General features: G+C 41.1%; 1 protein-coding gene and 1 pseudogene across 1 annotated transcript in view; one reads left to right on the plus strand and one right to left on the minus strand.

Moving 5' to 3' along the window:
* LOC117034703 (tigger transposable element-derived protein 1-like) overlaps nt 1–2,756 on the plus strand; it is a 94,504-nt pseudogene extending 91,748 nt beyond the window's left edge.
* Nucleotides 1–27,809, minus strand: part of CES5A (carboxylesterase 5A) — a 239,727-nt gene that overhangs the window by 176,372 nt on the left and 35,546 nt on the right. The gene's annotated exons all lie outside the window — the stretch shown is intronic.

Raw genomic sequence — 27,809 nt, forward strand, 5'->3', positions numbered from 1 at the left:
ACTAGGCTACAGCCCTTTACTTAACCCCACTAAAAAGTCCACAATTGTTCAAGCAGGTCTGAGTCCCTGCAATGGGCAAGGAATTCTGCTAAATACCTTGCGGGAGGAAAAAGATGCCAGTTTATGGTTCTTAAGCAGCTTGTTAGGGAGATAGAACACTACAGACGTGTGGAACCCATTGGTTACCATTGACCCGTGCTATGCAAGTTCTAAGGAGCGGGAGACCACTTCTGAGTATGGAGACCATTGTTGCTTCATAGAAATGTCATAGTTAATCTGAGAGGATGCAGCAATAATCAGTGGACAGACATAATAGGTGCAATGAAGCAGAGCCAGATACCTAGGATATACGAGCAGAGGACTCGCTCTGCTGAGTACCTGCTGGGGCCAGGGTGCAGAGCAGAAAAAGGATGTTGCAGGCCAAAGCCATGGACCCAAGAGTGGATAATCGAGTCGACCTATCATTCCAGGATCTGAGCAGCAGTGAGAGGAGAGAAGGAATGGGGTGGCCAGGGCCTCCAGGGAGCGTTTAAAAGGAGACAGCCACAGTTTAACATAGACACACCATCACTGTGAGTTTCTCAGTGACTCACAAAAGGGAAAAGAAACATGGTCAATTATTAAGCTGCTGGGCTTTAAAAAAAATTTTTTTTTTTTTAAATACATTGTCCTGTCAACCTGGAAAGAGTTTTCTGGGACCTCCAAAGAAGCATCACTATGCTTCTGACACTTACATCAACCATGACATACTAGAATGCACTGGCTGCTGCTTTTGGAATGGCCATAACCCAAAGGCAGCTTGTTAGGAACCATTCTCCTGCCAACCCCAAGTCTTCAGGTCTTCAGCAGAGTTGGGGACACTTGGCAAAGTCTTCTGTGCCCAGAGTAATGATGAGAAGAGCTCTGGGCTACATGTCAAGAGAGGGGGTACTGGCTGAACCTGGCCTGGACATTAACTCTTTGTGGACTGTGGACAAGCCTCTTCCTCTCTTGAGGCCCGATTTTAAATGCATAAAACAAGGAGACTGGACAAAATACTTCTTCTGTGTCTTGCATTCTGTGAGTTGGGATCAAGTGACTGTCCCAAGTTCATGCAGTCATACAAAACTGAGAGCCTGGACCAGACCCTGACTCACTGACCCAGTGTTCTCTCCACACTGCTGGGCCACACGAGTGGGAGATGTTCACGGTAAAAACTAACATTCACTGAGTGCTACTGCATGTCAGTGTGTCTATTCTATATCTTATTAGTTCTTATATCAATCATCTGAGTTACATAAATTTGTCAAATCCCTTTGCAGATAAGAAACAAACACAGAAAGATTAAGTCATTTGCCTGTAACCACAAAATTAGTAAAAGCAAAGCCAGAATTTGAAATCAGACAGTCCAGCTACAGGACCCATTATCTTCTGCTCTCCACCCTACACAGCAGAATAAGAAGCAGCAGCAGAGCGACATAAGGGACATGGAATCTTAAAATAGAAACCATGGCAGACTTCCAGTGGTGAATTCGCACTGCAAGTATGAGAGCTTTCAGAAGAAGTATTTTGGTCAGCGTGGCTTGCCTGCATACCTCCTCGTTCCCTCCCCATAGATGACCACATGAACAGTCCCTGGGGGGTCATTTATGATCCAGTGGTCTTAACTGTGGTCTGAATGGAGTACGGAAAATGACCACATAGAAAATCAGAAGCTAGTGGCCTCCTGGCTGACTCCCCCAGCTTATAAGACAAGGAAAACCAAAACCACCACAGATTATTTTTACTACAAAATAAAATCCAAGAGAGGGCATCCTCTTAAAATCTCCAGGGAGCCACACTGACATCAGCCCTAGCCACACAGGTGCTCACTCAGGCTTACCCAGTGGAACACGTCTCAGATTTGCGGCTGTGCCAAGCCAGACATTATTTTAAACACAACAAAGGAAAAGGGTACTTAAAAACTCTAACTCTATACCTTTTTACTTATGACCTCTTAGATGTCAATTCCAGGAGATATGAGTTATTTTTTAGAAGATTTTCCTATTGCTAATAAAAAATGGGCTAGCATGGTTGCCAGAATCCTGGATGAAGACTGGTAACCTTACTTCCAGTCCAGCATTCTTCACCAACTAGCCACTAGACCATGGCTGCTCATTTGACTTTCTCGAGCCCTGGTTCCTCATCTGTAGTGACGGGACTGATCTCAGAGTTCTGTAGCTCTGTGAGCCAGTCAAGGACCAACAGCCCTTGAATTGTCTGTTTTGCTAGATGGATCCACAGAACAAAATTGATATCCATGGGGATTAAATTCAAACAAGAAACAAGAGGCAATGAGTGCTCTTCTGAAAGAGGCATTAAATTCAGATAAAAGTGAGCCTCTGTCTGGTTCTGGAAGCTTGGCTTGGCACTGACCTGCTGCCAGGCTCTGGGGCTTCTCAATCTGTCCGCACAGCAGGGAAAGTGAAGGCTCCCTCCCTGGGGGGATGTTTGCATGAAGCAAAAGCACTGCAATCCTCAGTGACCTCCCTGGAGGGCAGGTTTGCCTCCTTCTCGGGGAGAGCTTCAACAGCACAGACAGTCGAGGACATGAGGTAATGAATTCGGCAGACATGGCCGAGAGGAAAGGCAAGCGTGAGACCCCTGAACCGTTCTGGGATGGGGGCAGGAGCCCCTTCATCACACTTCACGATTCTACTTCATCAGACTATGGGTCTGCCCATAGCTTTGCCAGAAAGACCCTCTGCTGCATTCTTGATGGTCACACACCTGGATGATACATGGCTGTTTCTTCCTAACCTTCCAATTCCGGATTATATTTACCAAAATTTGTATTCTTCTGAGCCTCTGGTAGCAGACTAGCTTTATTCAATGCATAGAGCCATGCTTAGGTACTTTAAAGAGAACTTCCCATTTCCAGCCGTCCAACAGAGGAAGGCACTGCTCCCGCTCATTGCTGCACGTTTTCCTGGACATATACAAACAGAGGAGAGAGGGTCAGCGTTCGGGGCATTGGAGCAGGGCGCCTGCACGACAAGAGGGAGGGCGGACGGCCCAGTCTCTGCCACTAAAGTATAAAGCTCCTGATGGCAGCAATATTACAGTCACTGCATGGGCCCAGCAACTAGTATCGCTTCTGGCACACAGTAGGGGCTCAGTATATGGGATGGATGGATGGATGGATGGATGGATGGATGGATGGATGGATGGAGTCCGACTCTAAAATCCTAGGATTCTCAGATTCTTTGGCCTATATCAATCATACTATCTCCTAAAATCTCTCACTCTCATTCCATCTCCACATTTATCTGGCCTCAGGGATCCCCCACTGGTGGACTGGCTACTTTATCTCTTGATAAGATCACTTTTAAAATAATCATAGCTATCCTTTGTTGAATGCTTAAATAAATGAATCACTATGCTAGGTACTGTAAATGTATCATCGCTTTTCATCTACAAAACAACCCAAGGAGGTCATATTATTACTTCCCAAGAGGTAAGGAAACTGAGGCAGAGAGAGTATATGTTTTGCCCACGACCGCCCTACCCACCTGGTAGGTGGTGGGTTTAGCTTGGAACTCAGGCAGGGTGACTCCAGAGGTAATGTCCTTAAACCCAGACTTGATGTGTAAGCTTCAGCCTTGCTTGTACCTGGAGCATTCACTACAGAGCTTTCAACCAGAGGAAAGGGTGCCCCAGGTGTGTGGGCTTCCAGAATCATCCGGGCACTACATGCTCTGTCTTCAAGGTTCTCCAAGGACCTACGGGCTTCCTCTGTTCATTTTCATCTGACTCATTGAAGAGTATTCTTCAAATAGAAGAAGTGTACGTGACAGCATAAAGTCTATTCAAGACCAGGTACCAAACTTTGTACCTGTTCAGACCTACAGGTAGAGAGAACTCAGTCGGATGAGATGTTTACATAAGCCTTGCATCATCATTGGACACCAACACCTACTATGCTTAGCCTGTAATGGTATTCAATGACTATTTGTGGAATTAATAACTTATTAATAAACTAATGAATGAATGAATAATTTAGAAAAATTCCAGTAAAAAACTTATTTTTTTAGACCACAAAATGCCATTATTCTTTTTGAAACATATATCTTCAGTGTCTGCTGTGTTCCTAGCCCTATACCGACCATTGTAGGAGACAAAGGGAAACTATTCACAGAGACCCTACCATCAGAAACTACAGTTGAAGTGGGAAACAACAGTCAAAGGCTGGAAACAACTAGCCTACAATATAGTCTAACATCATAAAAGCATTTGTCACTATCCTGTGTATCAGGATAATCAAACGTGTTCCTCTAGAGTTTTTTCTATGCATTTAAAATAATTTGCGTTAGGTAAGATCGTCAAATCCACTTTAGAGAGGAGAAAATGAAGCACAGAAAGGTTATTTACCCTTAATCACACATGTAGTAAGTGTCACGCCAGGATGTGAGTCCGTGTGAATCCAGAACCCATTTCTTAATCTCTACTCTCCACACTGCACAATAGAATAAGAGCGACATAAAGTGAAATAGGTCCATTACAAATTCATATACAAATATGTTGTATAGGTAGGTATGGTTTTTGTTTCATTTCTGTGTGCGTGCGTGTGTGTGTGTGTGTGTGTGTGTGTGTGGTTTTATCATAAATGAGATCACACATTATGTACTGTTTTGTGGACTGCTTTTTCATACAACCTATGTCTTGAAGATATTTCCATGCAATTGCAGAATCCATCAATCTATTTGTTTATAGTAGCAGTGTATTCTGCGGTATGGGTACTAATTTAACTTTCTTCCTACTGATGGAAAATTAAGGTTGTTTCCAGTTTTTCAATTACAGTGCTTCGGCTAGCATTTGTCGTGATAATACCCATGTACGAATCGTTCTGCGGTACAGGTTTCTAGCAGTGATATTGTTTGGTCATAGTAAATCCACATTCTTGCAGAGGATTTATAGTAGGATTTTTGCCACCGTGGCCAACAGTGCAGTGCAAGCCACGAGGCTGATGTGTCCTTGCAGAGACAGGCACTGTGGGGGGTGTTCACATACCTCAGACTCACATCGAGTACCTCTCACTCTCCTCCCAGCCTTCACACACATTATCTCACTTATCTTTATAATACATTCTAAAGAATTCTACTCTCAGAATACTGCTTACAGGCAAAGAAACGGAGCCCTCGCAAAATTAAGAGGCTTGTCCAGGGTCATTCATGAATTAAAATCAGAGCTAGAACTAGAAAAAAAGCTCTCCTTTGTAATTTAGGGCTGTATCCTTTCAGACCACAGTGGTATAACAAATTTTATATAATAAAATGTTTGGTTTATGCTCAGCCGTTAACAAATTCATGTATACAAGTTGTAAAAAGTGGACGACATGAGCATAGTTAGGCATTGCAAGTTTTGAGAACAGAAATGTATAAGAGGGTAGAAGGTGTTTTCCAGCTTAAAAATAGTATAATCTTGTGATCCTAGAGAACTAAAAAATAAAATAAAATGAAGAGAAGAGCTCTTTGCTGATAAAATGGGGATAAAAAACAAAAAAGAGTCCAGAAAGGGTGTTGGGCATGGGAGATGCCTACAAAAATTGGTCCCAGGAGTCCCCACAAACATATGCCAAAGAGAAGTCCGCAGAACATACTCACTGTCTTGTGGAAGCCCGAGTAACCCAGACTCAACTTCCACACATAGAAATTTCTTCTCTAACTGAAAGGTGGAAGTGACAATTCGATTCGTGAGCATTCCAAGTTGAATTCTTCTCAAAGATAACTTGCTCCAAGTAAAAGATTTTACTGTTAGATATTATCTATGATTAAACAATAGGTATCATTTGGTAAGAGAATTTTGACGAGAAATGAGTAAGCTTCTCGGCAGAAATGAATACAAAAATCTGTTCTTCATCATCTTGATCAGAGTAATGACAGGAGCAGGAAACCTACAATGATGTTTCAAAAACTTACTCAGTCAGATGCCCTAACATTTACACGTAAGTTTCAACGAAGGATTCTGTAAGGACTTAAGATATCTCAACAGCTATAAAAGACAGACTGCCCCTGTCTCAGTTCCTTTCACTTGGCTAGCACGTAATTTATCTATAAATTGTTACACTCCTCCAGTTCTGACTGTATACATGGCAGATTAAATTAGGAGAGAAATAAATTAGGAGAGAATCAAAGACAAGGAGTCGTGTTGCACAGTGTCTTAGAAGGGGGTCGTCTATCAGTTCCAACCAAAGCTTTTGAAAACATGTAAGCTTTCACCACCAGTCCATGCTGAGGAGGAAATAAAAAAAAAACAAAAAACAGGAAGCATGTCCCTTCAAGAGACATATTTTCTGAAAACAACACTGTTCTTAAGGAGAAGGTCTTGGACTGTGAAAAAGAGTTGGCAAGAGATTGCACCCCATTACTGCATACCACTGGGAGTCTGGGCTAGAATCTACAGTTCTGGCTTTAAGCAGGACACGCAGTGTCCTGTGAACTTTGCCAAGGACTTCTTCACATTTCTGCTGACCAAAAGTTTCAGTAAATGTCTGACTTCCACACCACCTATTCTGAGGTTTTCTGCAGCAGCCCATGGGAAACAAAAGCCTTCATTTTCATTCAGGTATCTCCTTTGACTGGCTCCAGCAAAGAGTCTCCTCTCTAGGGATTCTTGACAAAGATGTAGCTCGTAAGGAGAGCAAGAGAGGGGTTCAATCTGTGACGGGAAGGATAGAATGTATGACACCTTCGTAGGCTCTCAGCAGATGTTCACTGCATCGAGGGCTTGAAGGAACTATGAGATTGTTGTTGCTGTGGCAACCATGCCTGCCCAAATGAACAACAAAATTAATAGTCCTAACAGGCTTTGGTGGCATCAACAGGATGACAACACTTCCCTTTACTGGGGAATGTGTAGATTCAGTAGTGATCCTACTTAGATATGATTCTCATGCCAAGGAAAATAGTGTCCAATAACAGCAAATAAAAAGAATAACCAGCATATACTTGCCATATAAACTTCTCCAAGCCAAGGGCAAGGACCATGTTATTTTGCCTCCCTGCTGAAGTTAAGAGGCAACCTTCAAACTCCCAGGTTTTTTTTTGTGACATCCTACTTAATTTTATCACGCTTTTGCTGGTCTCCTGTTGAGCTTTTGTGGTAAGCAGATAAGGCTAAAGGGTGGTTGAGGGGGAGCAGAACGAGATACAAAAAAGCAAAAGGTAAAATTAGCTGTAGCAAATAATTGGACCCTGCTCGGCCTTGAAGAAGGCACAAAACATGTTAATTAAGTAGATTCATATGTTGCTTGCTAAAGGGGCTATTCTAGACAGCAGGAAGTAAGTTTAAAACAGGTAAGAACTTTTTTTTCTGGATTAAGGTTAGTTGAGCCATTGCTCTGAATAATGGATGAATTTTATCATTAGGTGGAGATAGGGAATGAGAAAAAAATGCTTTCTTAGGATGTTAGATGTTATTAAAAATCCACTGGACTCAGCACTTTTTAGATCATCAGAGAGTCTTCAAGCAGTTGCCCAATCACTGTTATATTAATTGAACTGTACAATGATAATGTTCATTTAATATAATGGCTTTTCAGATAAGGGTAACATTCTGATCCAATTTTAGGCAGAAGCTTCATTCCCCAAATGTTTAATATAATTATGTGACAAAATTGGTTATTCCAGTAGTTGGAATGAAGAAAATATCTCAGGTTAAACAGTTTGTCCTAAGTTTGGGGCAACGTGTGCAGTGGGAATAAAATTCTGTATCAGGTAATCACAAACTGGACATTTAAAGCCTGGTGCTGAGGAGCTGGGTCATAGGCATGGATTAGTTGGCTTAAAACAGAGTTAGGTCAGCTCTACAATCAGACACCCTAAGGCCAGTCAAGTCCACTCAGAATTACATTCAAGCTTGCCACAAAGAGTACGCAAAACACGCAATGAGTGCCATGCAATCCCATCACGGCTCAGAGTATACACATGGCTAACAACAGATTCAAGATTTCACCTTGTTTTAAAAAGAATGAAGCACATACACCTAGACTTACAAATCCATGTAACAAATCATCAAAAAAAAAATGCTCTAAGTCGATATGTGAGTACTGCAGACTGAGTCAGTAACGTAACTATTGCTCTTTATGATTTTATAGTATCAGACTGAACACACACATTAATGTTGCAAACAAATGGCAAATAAGTAAAACCCATCTTCATTAAACAAAAGCAAACACATGCTTTAAATATCGTAGTATAGGGTGGTGAGAGTTGCATATGAGGATAAATTGTCATTTTAAAAGTTTCTTCCCAACAGTATGGAGGTTCCTCAAAAAAAAAAATTAAGAATAGAGCTACCATATGACCCAAAATCTGTCTCCTGGGTATGTGCCCCCAAAATTTGAAAACACTTATTCCTAAAGACATATGTACCCATCTGTCCATTGCAGTGCTATTCACAATAGCAAAGGCATGGAAACAACCTAGGTGTCCTTTGACAGATGACTGCATAAAGAAGATGTGGTACGTATACATAATGGAATACTGCTCAGCCATAAAAAATGATGAAATGTTGCATTTGCAACAACATGGATGGATCTTGAGAGCATCATGCTAAGTGAAATAAGTCAGATGGAAAAGGATAAGAGCGATATGATTTCACTCACAAGTGAGATATAAAACTGAAAGCAGCAAACAAACAAACAAAACAAACTTATAGACACAGACAACAGTATGGTGGTTATCAGAGGGGTTGGGGGTGAGGGAAGAATGAAGAGGGTAAAGGGAGTCAAATTTATGGTGATGGAGGGAGTCTAGACTTTGGATAGTGAGCACACAAATACAGATGATGTATTATAGAATTGTACACCTGAAACTTACAGAGTGTTATCAACCAATGTTACCCCAATAAATTTAATTAAATACAAATAAAATAAATAAATAAACAAAAAAAGTTCCTTTCCCTCTCCACTCACCCCCAATAAAGACTTCCTGTTATTATAAGCCTGTGATGTATTTTAGAGAACATATTTAAGATATAATATAAAAGTAATTATATATTATTTATATTAACATCTTCCATTGTTAATGTCTTATTTCTTGATCTGGGTGCTGGTTACATGACTGTATTCACTTTATGAAAGTTCATCAGGCTCTACACAATTTTCTGAATGTATGTCAGATTTCAACAAAGGTCTCTGAAAACCTTTTCCTGTGTCTGCACTGCTGATGTATACAAATAGTTGTGTTGTTTTAGAGCCAACACATTTATACCTATAAATATAAAGGCAAAAAAAAGTTTTGTAATCATATTTATGTGCAACAAATAAGTTCATCATTTAAATAAAAGAGGTGGATTATAGCTCTGGCTTGGCCACTAACTAGGGGTTGAATTTGAGCTTCTCTGTGCCTCACTTTTCTCTCCTCATTAAAAAGGGTTGGATGAGCTACAATCCAGTGTCTCCTCCGGCTTCCATGTTACTCGACCCTGGGTAGCAGGTCAAAGGAGAAGTGAGAATCTTTTGGTAAATCTTTCCATAAAGCAACAAGCCACTTCTCTTTTATACACAAGAATTTAGCGGGGAAAGACAGCAGGAGTGACAAAAGCCTGATTGAGCCAGAGCCTTGACCCATAGGACTAGGCTCTGTTAACCACAAGAAAGCCTCGGTCTAGTCACTTAATTCTGGAGCCCAAAGAAAGAAGAAGCTACTGAGTATTTCCTCCATGAAAGTCTAAAAATCAGTAAGACAAGGATTAACCTTTTCCTGCCAAAAGAACTGTGCAGGGATTTCAGTGGAGCTAGATGTAATCAAAGGGCCATAAACATTTACTGAGCTCCTGAACGCCAAGCTTCTGGGTAGCTGTTGGGGGTAAAATGGCGGGGAGGGGGGCAGATGGGATCCTACCTAGTGGGTCTGGAGCTTGTGGGGACCATGGACAAGTAACAATTACAGGAGGACCTGTACGTTCAGTGTTGTAAGGGGAAAAATGGAAGGTGTCATACAAAAAAGTAGAGGAAGGGCACATCACCCACTGGGGTGAGGCCGTATCAGAGAGGGTTTCTGGAGCAAGTGGTGTCTAAATCATGAGCAGGAGCCATCTAACTATGTTTAGCTCCCATGCTGGGAGGCATCGCCGCCTAGAGCAGGCTCCAGATTCAAACTGCTTAGCTTCAGCTCTCGGTGCTACCGCTCTTTAGCTGTGTGAGCTGGGGTAGGACTCTTATACTCACTAAGCCTCAGTGTCCTTATCTGAGAAATGGGAATAATAATAGTACTCGTGGGTTTTTGTAAGGAATCAATGAGAGAATCTGTGTAAGCCCTACTTAGCACAGAGCCCAGAGGGGGCCAAGCCCTACTTACCCCAGAGGGGACACAGAATATGGCCACTTGGGTCCTGAGAGTAGTCCAGTCCGGAAGGAGAGAAGAGAGGGTGGAGAAGGCGGGGGGAGAACGCTGGAGCAGAAGGCCGGCACCACAGGGTACAAGGCCCTGCAGCAAAGAGTTTGGAGTCCATCCCAAAGGAATGATGAGCACGAACGTGTTCTAAACGGAGAGGCTCATGATATTCTTATCCACTTTTACCAGTAGCGGAGGAGTGTGCTGCCCACAGAAAAAATATTTCTTTTACCCCAAACCATTTAAGACTGCATCCTTTAGCTACAAGTTGGTGCAAAAGTAATTGCGGTTTTTGCAATTATTTTTAACCTTGTAAACCGCAATTACTTTTGCACCAACCTAATATTTTCCTCTACTGAGGATGAGGCCCAGTTGGAATTTAAAAAGCTCACTAACATCCGGGGATTCCCTTCCCTTGGTGGGTTGGAGATGCTGGACACTCAAATAACTGCATTTCATTCAGGAGAGGTGTCAGCAAAATAGTGTGAGTCAGCCTAAGAGACCCAGTTCAGAAAATTAACATACTATATCTTTTCATGAGCCATGAGCTGCAATATACAGCAAGCCTCTCTCGAGTCATTAAACTTACTCAATTAGATTACAGAAAATCCCAGACAACTAGCCCTGCTCTAGTCAGAGTTCTGCAGAATGCAGATCTTTTTTTTTTTTCCTAGGAGAGGAAAAGCAAATGGAAACCACAGCAGCAGAGCATTGCATAATATGGACACAAGATACACCTTCTCCTGCACCTCCCATCTCTTTAAACCGGACTTCTAAGGAGAACTTTCATAAGAACAAACCAAGGCTTCTCGGGATGAATACGTATTAGAGTCCTAGGGATGGATGGAAAGACTGACATGATTCAACACTTAAAAATGATCTGGAAGAAGAAGTAAGCAGTAAGTCTCTGATGCAGACCACCTAAGTGCTTCTGGGTAGTTTAAGGCCAAGGTGCCATGGACCATTGGCAGGGTGAGTGAGCAAGAGAGTGGCAGACGTGATGAAGTGTATTTGGAAGAGAGCAATTCAAATCCTCCTTGCAAAAGGATGAACTACCAGTTAGCGACCAAAAACAACAACTGAAATTATGGTGTGGCCCCTGTTTGACTATTGGAGCCAGAAAAGTTGGGGTATCACCGTGAAGAGCACTGAAAGCAAAAGAAAAAGCAAGCCACCGTGCTTCAACCCTATCAACCAAAATGGAGGCACATCTGCTCCCGAAACGCTGTGCAGCTTTTGGCTAGGCACCAAGAAATAAAAAACAGAACCTGCTGGCACATTCGCATGTCTCCTGATTGTCCACCAGACTCAATGAAATCATATATAGTATTTTGCACAGAGCAATGAGACTGAAATAGCAGTAACAAAAACCAATCTGTTCATGCATTTAGTGAGTAGTTACTGCAAACTGGCTAAATGCAAGGCACCGTGCTAGCAAAGGCAAGCAATATCCAGGAGGGGATAACACACACTGACCTCAAGTGGCTTCCTGTCTAGTAGATGAAATGAGATATGGACGTCATCAATAACAGAGCACAAAGCAATAAAAACCAGAATAGAGGAGCACATAAAGTGCTATAGAAACATCCTACACACATATTTAAAGAATGTTATTATGTCGGTAAACCATGTATAAGATCTATATTTATTAACCTCATTCATTTTAAGGCTTCACCTGGACAGCGATGGTCACTGTGGTTTTACTGACAATCCCATTTTAATGCCCACAGCCAAGGCCTGATATTGATCAGCAGGTCATAGGGGCATAGGGAAGTTTCTGAATAGGGCGAAACTTGGGGGCTACTATTAATAGTGGATATTAAGAAGATGGACTTTTTTTCCTGACGGCAGAATAGAAGGGAGAGTTCGGTCAGTTTTTGAGTGAGATCTGCCATTCTTTCTGCTGCCTTTGCCCTCAGGTTTATCCTACAACTGCAGCAAGGTGCAAGAGCCAGGCCCTAAAATGCTCTTTAATGGAGGGGAATAAAAGTCAGGCTCATTGTCAGGATAAAGTAGCTAACATCCTGTTTCCAACCAACTCAGCTTAGAGAAGCCATTTACTATATTAATACCAACAACTCTGTCCTCCGTTGCCCTATTCCATGCCAAAAGGTACACACTGGATTTAGGAGATTAATTCTGTTTGTGGAACTGCCAGCTCTCTCCAGCCTTTATAATCAGAGTTCAAGGGGGAAAATCAGTGGTACTGCAAAAGGTGATGAAAGATAAATAAATGTCTTTGGAAGTATGACATTTCTATACCCCCAAAGTAAGATGCGCCAAGGAAACCAGGTATAGAAAGAGTTTTCATTTTGTTAAATACAAAGCCCTTTTACTCCTCTCTCTCTGTGAGCTCTGAGGCAAGAAACAAGCTTATGTTGTTAGCTGCCTTTGCAGTTATCAACGTCTCCTTCATGGGCCTCTTTAATTTATGAAAATAGATAGACTTACCCCCTTCTCCATCACTTCCACAATTATATTTACTTTCGCCTCTGTGTGTTAGTAGAGGGAGGGGCATAGTTATACAGGTGTCTCTTAGTTAATAGAATGCATTTAACTTAGTTAATAAAATGTATTAATCAAGTTCCTAAATGTAATGAAATCACATTTCAGAATAAAGCAAACCTCTTAAGGTCACATATTTAAAGAAAATGAAGATTTTTCAAGCATATGACATTATTAAAAATATTAGCAATGAAATTAATGAAGAACTAGCTATCTGTTTGATTTCTAATGTATCAAGGTATGTTATCAGATGCTATGTAAGATTTTTTTTTTAAGTTCAATATATGGTCCCTATGTTCAGGGAGTTTCTAATCGAGTTGGGAAGACACATTTAAAAATATATGCAAATAACAATAAGAGTCAAATATTAGAACAATACCAACATACCTGCTAAGTCCAGAAAGTTTAAGAAATGGAAAAGAATGAGTGTAAATGCTAAACTTCATTTCAAAAGAGCCTGGAGTTGCTGTAAATCACCAAAGCTTCAGGCGTTTCCACCTTTCAGCAAGATTCACTTCATGAAACAAGGCAAAGCTCATGGCACTACTGGCAAAAGTTTCAGTTTTTATGTTCTGTTTTTGTATTTTGGATACTTTTAATTTTAGGATTCATGTTAAATAATTATAATGTTTTTAAATATTATAATTATTCTCCCCATCCAATCCCTAAAGATAATTATTTTTAAGAAGAATTTCAATTCATTAAGGAATACTTGTATTATTCAAATCATATTTCATCTTGTTTCTTTTATTTTAAGAATGCTTGACGTGAGCGTTGCCTTCTCTGGGTTCTCTAAAATAGTAGGAGCTACAGCATGACCAACTGATTCTGTGCTGAGTAAGCTAAGGATGTTGTTTGGGAGAAGGTAGAGATTCCATTTTTGGGGTGCTTTAATTAACAATTCAACTTCTAACTTCAGTTCAAACAAAATAGAAATGTTAATTGTTAACCAGAATAACTCTTCAACTTGAGTTATAAAATTGTTTGGGATTCTTAGTTCTCTCTCTCTCTTTTCATCTCTAATATGCAAAGAGCCCAGAAAGGTGCAAAACTTAGAAGAGAAATCAATATCAAAGCTGAACATTTGAATTCAAACTGCAGAGGAAGAAAAGGAACAGCTTGAAGAATCACAAGGGATATGACTGTTGTTATTGCTTCAAATCAGTGAAAGCACATGCTGCATTTTAAGTAAGTTATTTGCCTGGTTTGTGTTATTTTTTATAAATAAACATAAAACTATAATCTTAAATGCATGTTGAGAATCCAGATAATTGCTTTTACTTTTATAATTGGGAGTCAGCTGTGTCTCAAAACAGAGAATCTGAAAGGTGGTCCAGGGATGACATACTGTACGCATTCAAAATAACATGGGAGGCGGACTTCCTTTGTAAAACATCAGAGCACTAGTGGCCACTGCATAAGTGTTTCAGAGTTTTTGTTTTATCCTTGTAGAGTTCCCGGAAATATGGACCAAGATGTTCATATGTTGAGAAAAATGAAGGATCAATTGTTTTGTTGCTAAATTAAAATCTAAAGTGTCCCCAAGCTATCCAATTTCACAACCACACACACAAATGATAACATCTTAGTTCAAAGCTTCTAAGTCTAATTACTGTGCCAGTATTAGAATTATAATGCACCCCATTCTTGATTATTCAAAGACTAATTATCTAGGCCAGGCATTTAAGCTTGTCCCTATTCCCTTGGTTTTCTGCCATTTGGTTATTTTAAGGTTCACTGGCCTCTTCACATGCAGGGCAGAGGAAACAATAAAAGATGAAACTCAAGTCAGCGAATTTTAACTTTCCACCTGATCTACTAAAAATTGTGGGACAGAGGAGGAATGGTTATCCTGACAATCGAGGTTCTCTATGTATTTGATTTATTCATAGTGTTTTCTTTCTTCAATGATAAACTGACCAGATGTCTTGAATTTAGTAAAATAACACTTGATTTTGACTCTTTGACCTTCCTATTGTTTCACTCTATTGATTATTTTTGTCCCCCAGATCCCAGTTCTTCCTCTCTTTGTCCTTCCTTCTCCCTTTCCTTCCCAACTGTCAGCAGGAATTACTAAACGACAGTCTTCTTATTTCTGACTTTGAAGGGGAATCCCTAGGATTTCCAGGCCTTTCCCATCATGCTCTTACCTCCACTAGCTTTGCTAGACTAGACCCTCAACTTTCCGTGCTGATACGCTCCTCCTGGCAGAGACTGGGGTGCAGCCCTCTCCCTGCTCCCTCAGCTGCAAGTTGTATCATGTCTTCAACCCTCTACCTAAAGTCATGTCACCTTAGCTATTCTTTAGGTATTTAAGAGGAAACACTGTCTAGCTCTTCCCTTACCCCCAATCCCACCATGTACCTCTCTAAGTGACAAAATTCTCAGCCAATAGAATATAAGTCAAAGCATTACTTCTTTCAGTCCTGCCTCCCCATCAGTGGTTGTTCACCAGCTAAAGCCACAATGATTTTCTGCAGCTCAGACTGTCAAAGATTCAGTCAAAAGCTCAGACCAAAGGGAGGATGGATCCCCAGGGAAGAATATGCCTATGAATAAGATCCCCAAAACTCATAGGATTCATCTTCCATTAATTCCGTGTGGGAACCAAATGCCTGTACTGAACTTGGACACACAAATTTGAGATGTTTTCAAAATACAAAGAAAATTATTATTTAAAAAGTAAAGGGCCAGGAAACACGAAAGAATGGAAGAAGCTCCCACATGTATCTCGTGTAATTCCAGAAGCACGAAATAGAGGAAGAAGCAGAGAGGCATCATTGGCAGAAATAACAGCTGAGAACAGCTAAGAATTTTCCAGGCCTGAGGAGTGAAGAAACACATGAGTCCTTGGAGTAAATGTTTACATCAATTGCTGAGACAGAAAAATAGAAATAAATCCACATCCAAGCATACCATAGTGAAAATTCAGAACAGCAGGGATAACGAGAAAATCCTCAATGCTACCAGGAGAGAAGACAGATTACCTACAAAGAAGCAGTCATTACACCGAAAGCAGGCTTCTCATGGGTGAAACGATGCCAGCAGACAGGGGGGGAATAGCTTCCAAACGATAAGATACAAGAATTGTCTATAGAGCAAAAATCAGTGCTGTGTGACTGCAATAGGTCATGAAAGCATATTCTGCAGTAAGAAGAAAAATGAACCCAGAAGAAAGGAATGGGCGACAAAGAGCATAATTAGCAAAGAAATTAACAAAATGTATCGGTAAATCTATTTAAGTAATGGCTGCTAAACATAACAATAACAACTAATTTTGTACCTCTAAAAACTGGTAAAACTAAAATTCTACATGACAATAAAGTGGCAGATAGTAATCTGTGGATAACTACAGCCTGCTAAATTCCTAGTCTTATTCAGAAGGAGAATAGAGAAATTGAAGACTTACAGACTTTAGCTTGAAAACTTAATGTGTATGTTATAAATGTAAAGAAATCATTTTAAAAAACAGAAATCTAAAATTTTCAAACTGCTGAGGTGGAGGAAAGAATAATGAAAATGTAAAATCCAAAATAGAGCAAGAAGGATAAAAAAAAAAAAAAAAAAAAAAAACCAAGTAGGTAAAAAGCTTGGTAACTATAAAATAAGACGGTAGAAATAAGCCCAACTATGTTATTAGTTACAATCAATGGAAATAGATTCAACTCAGCAAATCAAGAAACTTAACTGTAACTGTGGATTAACAAAAATGTAGTAATGGGCTACTTCCAAGAGACACACCTAAAACAAATACAGAAAGGTGGAAAATGAAGAGATGAAAAAATATAGACCAGGCAAATACTAACCAAAAGAATTCTAGTGAGTAATACTGATAGAAGATAAAATGGAATTTAAGACTGAAAGAAATCACAGAAATAAAGAGCTTCTATTGAAAGTTCACAAGAAAATAAAACTGTCATGATCCTGTGTACATCTACTAATACAGCTTAGAGATATATATATATATGAAAAACTGATAGAATTACAAAGAAAATTGGATAAATCCACAGTTATAGTGGGATATTTTAACATGACTATTGTCGTGCAGGGGATCCTGCCGACTACGCCAAGTGTCATGCAGGGTGTCAGGCAGGGTCTCTGGTCCCACTCCCCACATCAGAACGCAGGACATGGTGAGGCCAAAAAGGAACACCCACGGAGCCATAGGTAGGGGAGTCATATCTCCATACTCTCACTGGCGGCTGGGTTGGAGACACAGGAACCAGGAGCCACACAATTCTCAACCCTCACTGTGCCGCTTGCAGACTCAGCCACCATCTTCTTGCTAGCTCCCCCTTTTCTCTCTTTTCTTCTCTGCTAGCCTCCTCTCCTAGCCTAGCCACGGCAGTTATATTCATGGCTAATGGCTCACTGGTTACAGCTGACGGCCAACTAGCCACAGCTGCTGGCCATTTGATCACAGTCGATGGCCATTTACTACCTGAGCCAGCACCTTTCTATGTGAGGCCGAGAGCCTGGAAACTGCTTTTTGGGGCTCTGTCCCCACACTCCACCCCTACAGGCTCTCGCCTCACAATCTACGCGACAAGCGTCTTCCGCGAGGGGCCCTGTGCGAGGAACCTGGAGGTGAATGCTATTTCCTGGACACAGCCAAGCTCTCTGGTCACAGTCAGGGTTTCTCAGGGCACCACCAGTACTCCTGGGCACAGCCAGACTTCCTGGACTTCTTAGGGTACCACTAGTCTCCCCGGGCACAGCCAGGGTTTCTCAGGGCACCACCAGTACTCCTGGGCACAGCCAGACTTCCTGGACTTCTTAGGGTACCACTAGTCTCCCCGGGCACAGCCAGGGTTTCTCAGGGCACCACCAGTACTCCTGGACACAGCCAGACTTCCTGGACTTCTTAGGGTACCACTAGTCTACCCGGGCACACGAGGGCCTCTCAGGGCACCGCCACTCTCTCTCTCAGCACAGCCCGGCTTCCTGGACACAGCCAGGGCCTCTCAGGGCACCGCCACTCTCTCTGGGCACAGCCCGGCTTCCTGGACACAGCCAGGGCCTCTCAGGGCACCGCCACTCTCTCTGGGCACAGCCCGGCTTCCTGGACACAGCCAGGGCCTCTCAGGGCACCGCCACTCTCTCTGGGCACAGCCCGGCTTCCTGGACACAGCCAGGGCCTCTCAGGGCACCGCCACTCTCTCTGGGCACAGCCCGGCTTCCTGGACACAGCCAGGGCCTCTCAGGGCACTGCCACTCTCTCTGGGCCTCTCAGGGTACCGTGCTGGAACAATAGCGACTCACAGTCAAGGTGCTTACATATTCTCAATGGTGGCCGGTCAAGACACAATAGCAAACATCCGCCAGTTCCACTACATGGTGGTATGTTCCCAAACAGTCAAGTGGTCCATTAAATTAGGGATGGAAGGCAATTCCCCATAGTCCATAGTCATTCGCCAGGGCTGTCCTGGGGCTGAGGGATGACCTTGACCTCACCCTCAGCTCCCACAGAGGACTCAGCAAGCGTTTCCTCCTGGGACCCCTAGTCCTGCATCCGGGCTGCCTCAGCAAGCACTTTCCAGCCCACGGGGCCGCAACAACCTTCGCTTTCTCCGGCCTTTGCTGGTTGGGGAATCGTCCATGTCTTCCCACCCCTCCACAGGGATCCAACTCTCAGGCAGCTGCTCCTCCTCGTCTTCCTGCAACTGAGTGTTCATATGCACAAACCGCTCCACCGTTCTTCGGAGAGCCTTGGCCGACACCGTACCCTGCTCGCTGCGCCATGTGTCGTGCAGGGGATCCTGCCGACTACGCCAAGTGTCATGCAGGGTGTCAGGCAGGGTCTCTGGTCCCACTCCCCACATCAGAACGCAGGACATGGTGAGGCCAAAAAGGAACACCCACGGAGCCATAGGTAGGGGAGTCATATCTCCATACTCTCACTGGCGGCTGGGTTGGAGACACAGGAACCAGGAGCCACACAATTCTCAACCCTCACTGTGCCGCTTGCAGACTCAGCCACCATCTTCTTGCTAGCTCCCCCTTTTCTCTCTTTTCTTCTCTGCTAGCCTCCTCTCCTAGCCTAGCCACGGCAGTTATATTCATGGCTAATGGCTCACTGGTTACAGCTGACGGCCAACTAGCCACAGCTGCTGGCCATTTGATCACAGTCGATGGCCATTTACTACCTGAGCCAGCACCTTTCTATGTGAGGCCGAGAGCCTGGAAACTGCTTTTTGGGGCTCTGTCCCCACAACTATCTCAGACACTGATAGATAAATTAGACAAAGAATCAGACAACACAACTAACAAACATGATATATTGGACAGATACATTAAAAGAACACTAGACACCCCCATGTATTGGAGAATATCATTTTCATGTATATGTGGCATACTTACAAAAAATTAAGTCACAAAGAAAGTTTCAACAAAATTGAAAAAGTTAATAGCATACAGTTTGCATACTCTGCCACACTGCAATTAAATTAGGATCAAGGAGAAAAGAGAGCAAACATAAAACACCCTTATATTTTGAAGTGAAAATTGCACTTTTAAATAATCCAAGGTTAAAGTGAAAATTATAATGGGATTATAAAAGATTTAGAACTAAATGACAGTGTAAATGAAAACATTTGTTCTTTGAAAGTGTTCTTTCAAAACTTGTAAGATGCCCAATACCAACCCGGGACCTTCTCCTCCAGCTCCCGCAGCCCATTCTCCTAGAACCAATGCTGAGACAGGCAAATTTCCTTTCTGCCTACCTAGAGAATGCAGAGGGTGGGAGGGAATATGGATGGTGTGGGGAGTCGTGGGGAGAGCAGGGTTCCAATCACTGTATGGGTCACCTTTCAGGTCCTAGACTTATCCTTTAATCCAACCATCTTGCTTCGGACCTAGGCTTTCTCTCCTGCTCCCCATTAAGGGTCTATTAAAATTGAAGTTCAAAGGATAAAAACAAGGGAATCTAAGAACTTTCCTTATTTTCTTTCAAGGTTCACAATTCATCCTGAGATTTTTTTAAATGTTTCATTCATCACTTTAGATGTTTGTATTAGAAAGGATTCTTGGGATATATAGTCTACCATTTTGCCCAAATGGAGTGTCACCATTAGTCCAGTTACCGATCCCCTCTGTGTCTCACTTTTCTCTTCTATAAAATGGGGGTAATAATAAAATCTACCTTCTAAGTTTGTTGTGGGAAGTCAATGAGGGAGTGGAGTGCATGTAAAACTCTTGGCACTAAGCAAGTGCTCAATAAACGCTGAGTATTAGCAGAACAGTTGTAGTATGAACTTGGTATCAATAAGGAGAGTACAAAACAATTCAGTATCATAGAGCAATCTCACCTATAAATATACATGAAAATTTCTAATTAAAAAATAAAGTTAAGCAAATGAAATCAAGCAGGATATAAAAGAGTGCAAAATGGCCAGGTGAGTTTATCTCAGGTGGTTTCACATTTAAAACAAAAAACAAAAAACAACAACAAAAAAAACTAACCAATATGGCTGACCGTACTAAAAGATTAAAGGAAGAAACTACATGATCATCTTAATAGATGCAGTCAAAAGAATAGAATTTAATCTTCGTTCATTACAATTACTGACAGCAAAGTAGAAGAGAACCTCCTTAAATTCATAGAGCAGCCACAACACAGCAAGAGCAAACATCAGAAATCAAGGTGTTATCACTTTGTGAGGGGCGTCAATTTCTAATCAATATGTTGTTTTTATACACCTGAAACTAATTTAAAAAAGAAAAGAAAAAAGAAACCAAACTCAATCTTTAGAAGGATTTCTGCTGAAATCACAAATAAAACAAAGAAGTCTACCTCCACCACGATTATTCAGTATTATACAGGAGTTTCTAGACTATTCCAATAGCAATGTACTGAGAGCTACATGTGCATTTTTAAATTCTCTAGTAGGCATAGTTTTAAAAAAGTAAAAAGAAACAGAAGAAATTAATAATATATTTTATTTAACCTAATTATTATATCCAAATGATTATCACTTCAACATGTAATTAATATAAAAAATTACTAATGGGATATTTTTTCATATTACATTCTTCAAAATCTGGTGTGTATTTTTACTTACAACACAACTCAGACTAGCCACACACATTCCAAGTGCCTAATAGCACATGTGAAAAGGGGCTAAATTTCACATGTGATCAGGGAAACCTACCAGTTTGACAAAAATTTAAAAGTCTGACAATGGCAAGTATGGGCAAGGATATATGTAGAGGACTCTTACACATTGCTGGTACAAGCATCCTTGGAGAACTATATTGGAAAACAATATTTAATATCTGAAAATGTGTATAATATTCAGCCCAACAATTCCATTTCTAGATACCTACTTTAGGAAAATACTCTCCTAAGTGTGTAATTATTTTTGAGGATGTTCTTTCTGTTCAGTATTGTTTGTAATAGGAAAAAAATCGGAAACATTCTCAATAACTATAAAGAGAGATAAATTGAGGTATACTCATGCAATAGAATAATCTATGCAGATAAAATGAACTAGATGCACGAAAAAGGACCAAGCTCAAAAACAATAATAGGACAATATGTATAGTATGATAGCACTTATGTAGAATTTACAAAATGTATAAAAATAATACTACACATATTTTAGCCATATTATATAGTTAATAAAAATCATAACAGTGATGGCTCTGGTAAGGAACAAAGGGAGGGAAATGAGAATGAGAAAGGAAGAGATCAAAGATTTATCAGTAAAGCATTACTTCTTTGATTTTAAAAAATCTGAAGCCACTATAAGAAATATCATTTGGAAATTCTGCTGGATGGCAACATAGACATTTCACAGGATTGTCACTGGCATATTTCTGTATTTTTTGAAAGATTTATAATTATAACCATATAATGCTTCTTTCTATCTATCTATCAAGGATGAAAAATTCTTACTAGCTCCAGAGAATCAGAATAGCTGCCATTAAAAGGAAACTTAAAGGAAATGAAATTCTGTGTGTACACAAAAGTAAAGATCTGTGTCAACACCTACATTGGATGCACACGTGTAAGTGGCAGAGGCCCAGTCGGGTATCAGACATGCCACCGCCTGTGTGTAGCGACGGTGGCACATAGCAGACACTTACTCCATCAGTACTGGTGCAGTGAATGCATAGAGTGTGTTGCACTGGTGGGTGGGACCTTCAAGTTGATCTGCATGAAAGGAGGTTTGCCACTGTTGTGCTGTGATAGCTTAAGATGGCTTTGCAGGTACATCTGAGGGTTCACCAGGGGGAACAGAATATGTTACCTGACCCGGATATTGGTCTTTAGTCCAATAAGGTCATTGCTTTATGGAAAGAGGAAGTATGTCTAGGCTACAGGGGAAGTGACTTTTCCCCATGTTACCCTGAAAACAGCAATTGTACTTTGGTAAACAAGTGACAAAGTGTGTCGCACACTGAATGAGCATGTGTGAATCGGAGCAAGGATATTTTCCCTTCTTCCTCAAACCCAGCATGACTTGGCTCAGGTAGGACTCCAGAAGACTCCGATTTCCTTTGGTACCTCAAGGATTCGCTACAGAAAACTGTATGTATTTCTACTGATAGAGCCCCCATGGTAACTTGACATGGCGTTAGATAGTTTTCAGTATCTCCACATCAAACCACTTCCCCACATAAAATATTTATGTACCATAAAAGCTGATCTAACAACAATTTGTGGAAAGATATATGAATAAATGAAGGATAGGAAATAGATGATATGTAAAGAGATGATAGATAGATAGATATGATATGATATATGATATGATATCGAGATACCTTTTCTCCTACTGGAGATTTCCACTCTATTAGATAAAATTTAGCTGCTAAAACATTGAACAAATATGCCAAAAACTCATGAAAATTTCTGTTTAAAACAAAGATCCTCAGGAATGTTTCACAATTAACTATGTTCCAAGCATAACAAACCTAAATATGAGAATTGGCAAGCAGACCTACAGATAGTGGAAAGAAGGGGGCTTTGAGTGCTTCACGTGGTCTTTTTTGGCTCCAACTTAAGAGGGCCAGGATGTGGTTGCAATTTTGAATGTGCTAATTATGTTTGTCAATTGTGAGCTTTGCTTAATTAATTAGTCATGCAAATTTAACTTGAGTATTTTTTGCACATCTAAATCATTACTATAGCAATTAAAAGGCTGCTTTGATTAGCTCCTTTCACAGTGTGTAGCACAGCATAGTTTTGTCAACTTCCTTTGGACAATCTAGCATTTGAGTACTAATATTCTGTATGTTTGGGGGGAAATAACAACTAAGACAGGTGACAAGAAAAGTGGCCTAGCAGCAGAAGGTAAGTCAGCAACTGTCGGCACCATAAAAATCAGTGGCTACAGACTGGCAATTGTAACAATACGTGTTCAGGAGGAGTTCCCGGAGGTGGAGAGATTTGGTGTGCTGAATAAACCAGGAACATGTTTCTTTTGGTAAATTAAGGTGTGAAGAAGTTAACAGTCAGAGATTTATTGGTCTGGAACAAAATCAATGTCAAAACCTATAAAACACCATAGGAACCAGGCTTGTTCCTGTCTGGAAGACCTAGCCTGACTCTCATAATCACTAATAAATCCTGTGTCCAGGTGAAGCCTGCGCCAACTCAAGCTCTCCCCAAGGACCATTTCATACTTTAAAACAAGCCCAACTGTCAGGAACATGATATGATATTAGGTTGAACTTCCTCTTAATTGATAAATAGGTGTTGCATTCCCCTATGAACCACTCGCAGATGCTGTATCTCTCCTTTCTGCAGAGTGAGAACCTGACACATAGTGGGATTTAATATATTTCTCCCACCCCACACTGGAAACGAATTGCAAATTCAAGAACAAATATAGGCTTTTAGTCCCCCATTCAGAACTACCTGTCACACAGAACTTCCCATCCATTCCCCCACCATCAGTCCTACCCGCAAGATCATGGGAAACAACAGCTCACCGCTTACTAAATATCCAAGAAGTGTTCAAAGCACAGAACTAACGGCAACTATTTAGAGAATAGAATGCCATTTCTCATTTTAAAGTCATCCCAAAGGCTAGTAACTTCACATATCTGGTTTGTCTCAGAAGGTCACCAGCATCTTTGACAGAATCCAGCTGTAGAAAAGAAAATAATATTTCATCCCAAAAGTGGAAGATCGTTTGGTGATAAATAAAAAAAAAAAAAAAAAACCAATGTTGAATGCTATAAGGTACATTGAAAGCAGTGGGGGGAATGGCTTTGGGTGACACATGGAAAACTCAGCACCAATGAGAATAAAGGGATGGAAAAGGGTGAAAGAGGAAAGAGTTTTTCAAGGCGCCATCAATGATAAAAATGTATGCATTTCCTGAGCCCTCCGGGACAAATAACTAAGGTATCAGTTAGGCTTAAACAAAGGTGGCCCTGTTTTTGAGAAATCTGAATATCCTAGAGAAATTTAATAACTAAACTGACGTGATTTGGATTCCAAAGTTTCTTAATAACCCAAATCCTCCAGTACCCTGATAAAACTGAAATTTATTTTTGAACTTTTCTCAATAAATTTCCCCAAAAAATACCCCAAAGATGTGGACATGCAGATACATGTACACATATGCACTGAATACATTCCTATTCAATTCTTTTATAGTTAGGGCTTCTCAATGAAGACTGTGCTGGAAACTAGTTCCCTCCCACCTGCTAAGGGGTCTCCCTTAGCAATTACATACACACACACACACACACACACACACGCACGCACGCATGCACTGCATTATCTTCAATTTCCATCCTTCTGGATTTCTCTACTATGTATATTGATAAACTCATGCCGTCCACCCCAGCCTTTTCTCTAGCAAACATACTGTCGTGCGGGGTGTCAGGCGGGGTCTCTGGTCCCACTCCCCACATAAGAACGCAGGATATGGCTAGACCAAAAAGGAACACCCACGGAGCCATAGGTAAGGAAGTCATACCACTATGGTCTCACTGGAGGCTGGGTTTACACGACATGCAACCTGCTGTCCGCTTTGCTGCCAACCGACCGACTCTCCTCCACTCTCCTCCACTCTCCTTCAGTCTCCTCCTCTCTCCTCCTCTCTCTCCTCGACTTCCCTCCGTAGCCGCGGAAGTTATATTAGTGGCCAATGGCTCAATGGTTACAGCTGACGGCCAACCAGCCACAGCTGATGGCCATCTACTACCTGAGACAGCATCTTTCCACATGAGGCCAAGAGCCTGGAAACTGCTTTCTGGGGCTCTGTCCCCACACATGCTCTCTCCCTTTCTGCCTTCACAGTCATTCTCATGAAGATAACTAGTTTTACTGCCTCCACTTCCTCACCACTTCCTCACTTCTCAGCCCACTGCAATCTGGTTTCCACAAAAATGATCCCGCTGAAGTCATCCAACCCTCTCCATTTGCCAAATCAAGTGAAAACTTCTCGGTCTATCTCATGAGGTCTTTCTGAAAGCAGTGGACTACTGATCGCCCAGGCTTCTTTGGTGACACTCTTTCCTTTCTCTCTCTCTCTCTCTCTCTCTCTCTCTCTCTCTCTCTCTTTCTCTCTCTCTCTCTCTTCTCCTTCCTTTGTCCTCCAACCCTCCCACTTCCTCACTGGCTCTTCCTCTTCCAACATCTCCCTAAAAGTTTAAAGTCCCAGAGTTCTTTCCTTATAGAACATACATTCATCTAAGTCAGAAGCCTGGGACTTATCCTATGCCATCATCTTCTTCTTCACACTGAATGTGCCTCAAGTCCTGTTGATTGTATATCTTCATTTTCTGCCTGACCTCTGGGCTCTCTAACCTATTGTCCAAACTACAACTACAGTGAGATTTCTAAGAAGCAAATCTGATCATATCACTCTCTTGCTCAATACTCTACAGTGGTTCCCATCAATTATCACTGTGGATTTCCAACTATTTTTTTTTTAAAAAAAAGGAATCTTTTCTGCACTGGGAAGCTATGAATTATGTATGGCAGCACAATGCCTGGCAACTAGTATATGCTCAATAAACAACTGCTGAGTAAAATGAAGTCCAACTGAAAACATGCGCACATGTAGGGCTGAGAGGTTCCTGCTGCAGCAGGGGTAGGAGCCAAGCCCCTATCGCCCCACCACCACCACCCCGCTGGTCCTGATCGCACTCCCACGGACACCTCCGGCAGCCCTGTGAGTCCCCTGCTGCTCTGGGGCATGTCTGGCAAGCTTCCCGGCTTGGCGGTAGATTCTTGACAATCTGATTCCTACCCACTCTCCAACATCGTTTCCGACTGCTCTCCATCTTTACCCTTCACATCAGCCTCGCCAAGCTGAATTACTTGCACTGGCTGGATGTGTCAGGGCTTTGCACATGTAATTCTTTCTGCCTAGAATACTCTCACCCTCCTCTACGGCCTAGAAAATTCCCATTTACTCCTCAAGGCCAACTAAAAGAGAAAGCCTTTCCTGATTCCGTAAGCAGAATGCATCATTCCCCTTGTGCCATAAATATACCTCATACATATCTTTATTATAAACCTTGTCACATTAGGAATCAATTTTTATTTACAGGTTTATCTCCTCTACTGGGCTATGAAGGCAAGAATTATTTTGGATTTATCTTGTAACCCAGGGCCTAGCAAAGTGCCTACTATTCAGGGGGTACTCAATATATATTTGCATAACAAATAAAATTCTACTGGAACAAATCATTCTTTTCTCTCATTTCCTTTTTGTAATGAGATGGAGAATAAACATTTCTTAATCCTTTCTATCATTTTGCAGTCACAGGGTGCCCCCTGTTAAAAATTGGCCAGCTAATCTTCTATTATCTATGTTTCGACAGAAATAAATCAGAATTAAGCCTTGTGGATTCATCTAAACATTTAGAGAGAATGTTAGTCTTTTTCATTGAAATTGAGATGTCTGAGATCTAATGGGTAATGCTAACTGTCCATCTCTTGGGCTCTATTGAAATAATGTCTTGCATCTTAGATTTTAAACAATGAAATAAGAAAGGAAAAACATGCAGATCATGTTTATTTAATGTGGGCGGAAAAAAAACAGAGCACAAAAATCTGATCCCTTAGCAGATCGGATGGGTCCATCTCTTTAATGATATAAAATCGGAAATGAGAAACATCAGGTGCAGTTAGTTAAATATTTGATGGCAAAATTTAATTCGAGCTACGTGAATCAGACTTTTCCCAGGCAATTAAAAAACATTCTCTAATTCTCCACCAGTCTCCAGGGTCAGTGTTTCTGTATCAATTTTTGTATTAGTTTCCTTATGATTCTGAAACACCAACGTGTTGGTCTTCTGGTAGATGATTTTGTCTTCCACTTTGGAGCAGTTTTGCAATCATGTAGTAGAGAATCATATTCATCTTTGACATATATCATTCACTCATACTATGGCAACAAGTAGTTTACCTACCATCTTATTAACCAAAAAAAAAAAAAAAATATCTAGTATAACCAAGACTTCTGCACATACCAACATAATGTACTTGATGTTCACAAAGACGGCATTGCGGGACTCTAAAGTACCTCTGAACCACGGAAGAGAGGTGAATGAATCCCTTGAGACTTGTTTCATATCCAAGTGTACTTTATTGTATTTTAATTCCCTGAAAAATCATGATTCATATAGAGCTTATACAGAGCGTGGATTGTGGATGTGTGGAATATTTGTTTGTAACATCCAGTCCACCAACCGTGACCCATAATAGAAATCTTAATCTAAATTAGGGGTTCTCAAAGTGTGCTCTAGAGACCCTTGAGGAAACTGGAAAACCTTTCGGGAGCTCCACAAGGTCAAAAGCATATTTGTTGTAAGCCTATGATAGGATTTGTTTTTTCCATTCTCATTCTCTCACAAGTTGGAGATTTCCAGAGGCTACATGATATATGATACTGGAACATATTGAATGTGGAAGCAGTTATGAGAATCCAGCTGTCTTCTATTAAGCCAGACATTAAAGATAACAAAATATAAAACAATCTC

Source organism: Rhinolophus ferrumequinum, chromosome 15 (genome assembly GCF_004115265.2).
Source record: "Rhinolophus ferrumequinum isolate MPI-CBG mRhiFer1 chromosome 15, mRhiFer1_v1.p, whole genome shotgun sequence".
NCBI lineage: Eukaryota > Metazoa > Chordata > Mammalia > Chiroptera > Rhinolophidae > Rhinolophus > Rhinolophus ferrumequinum.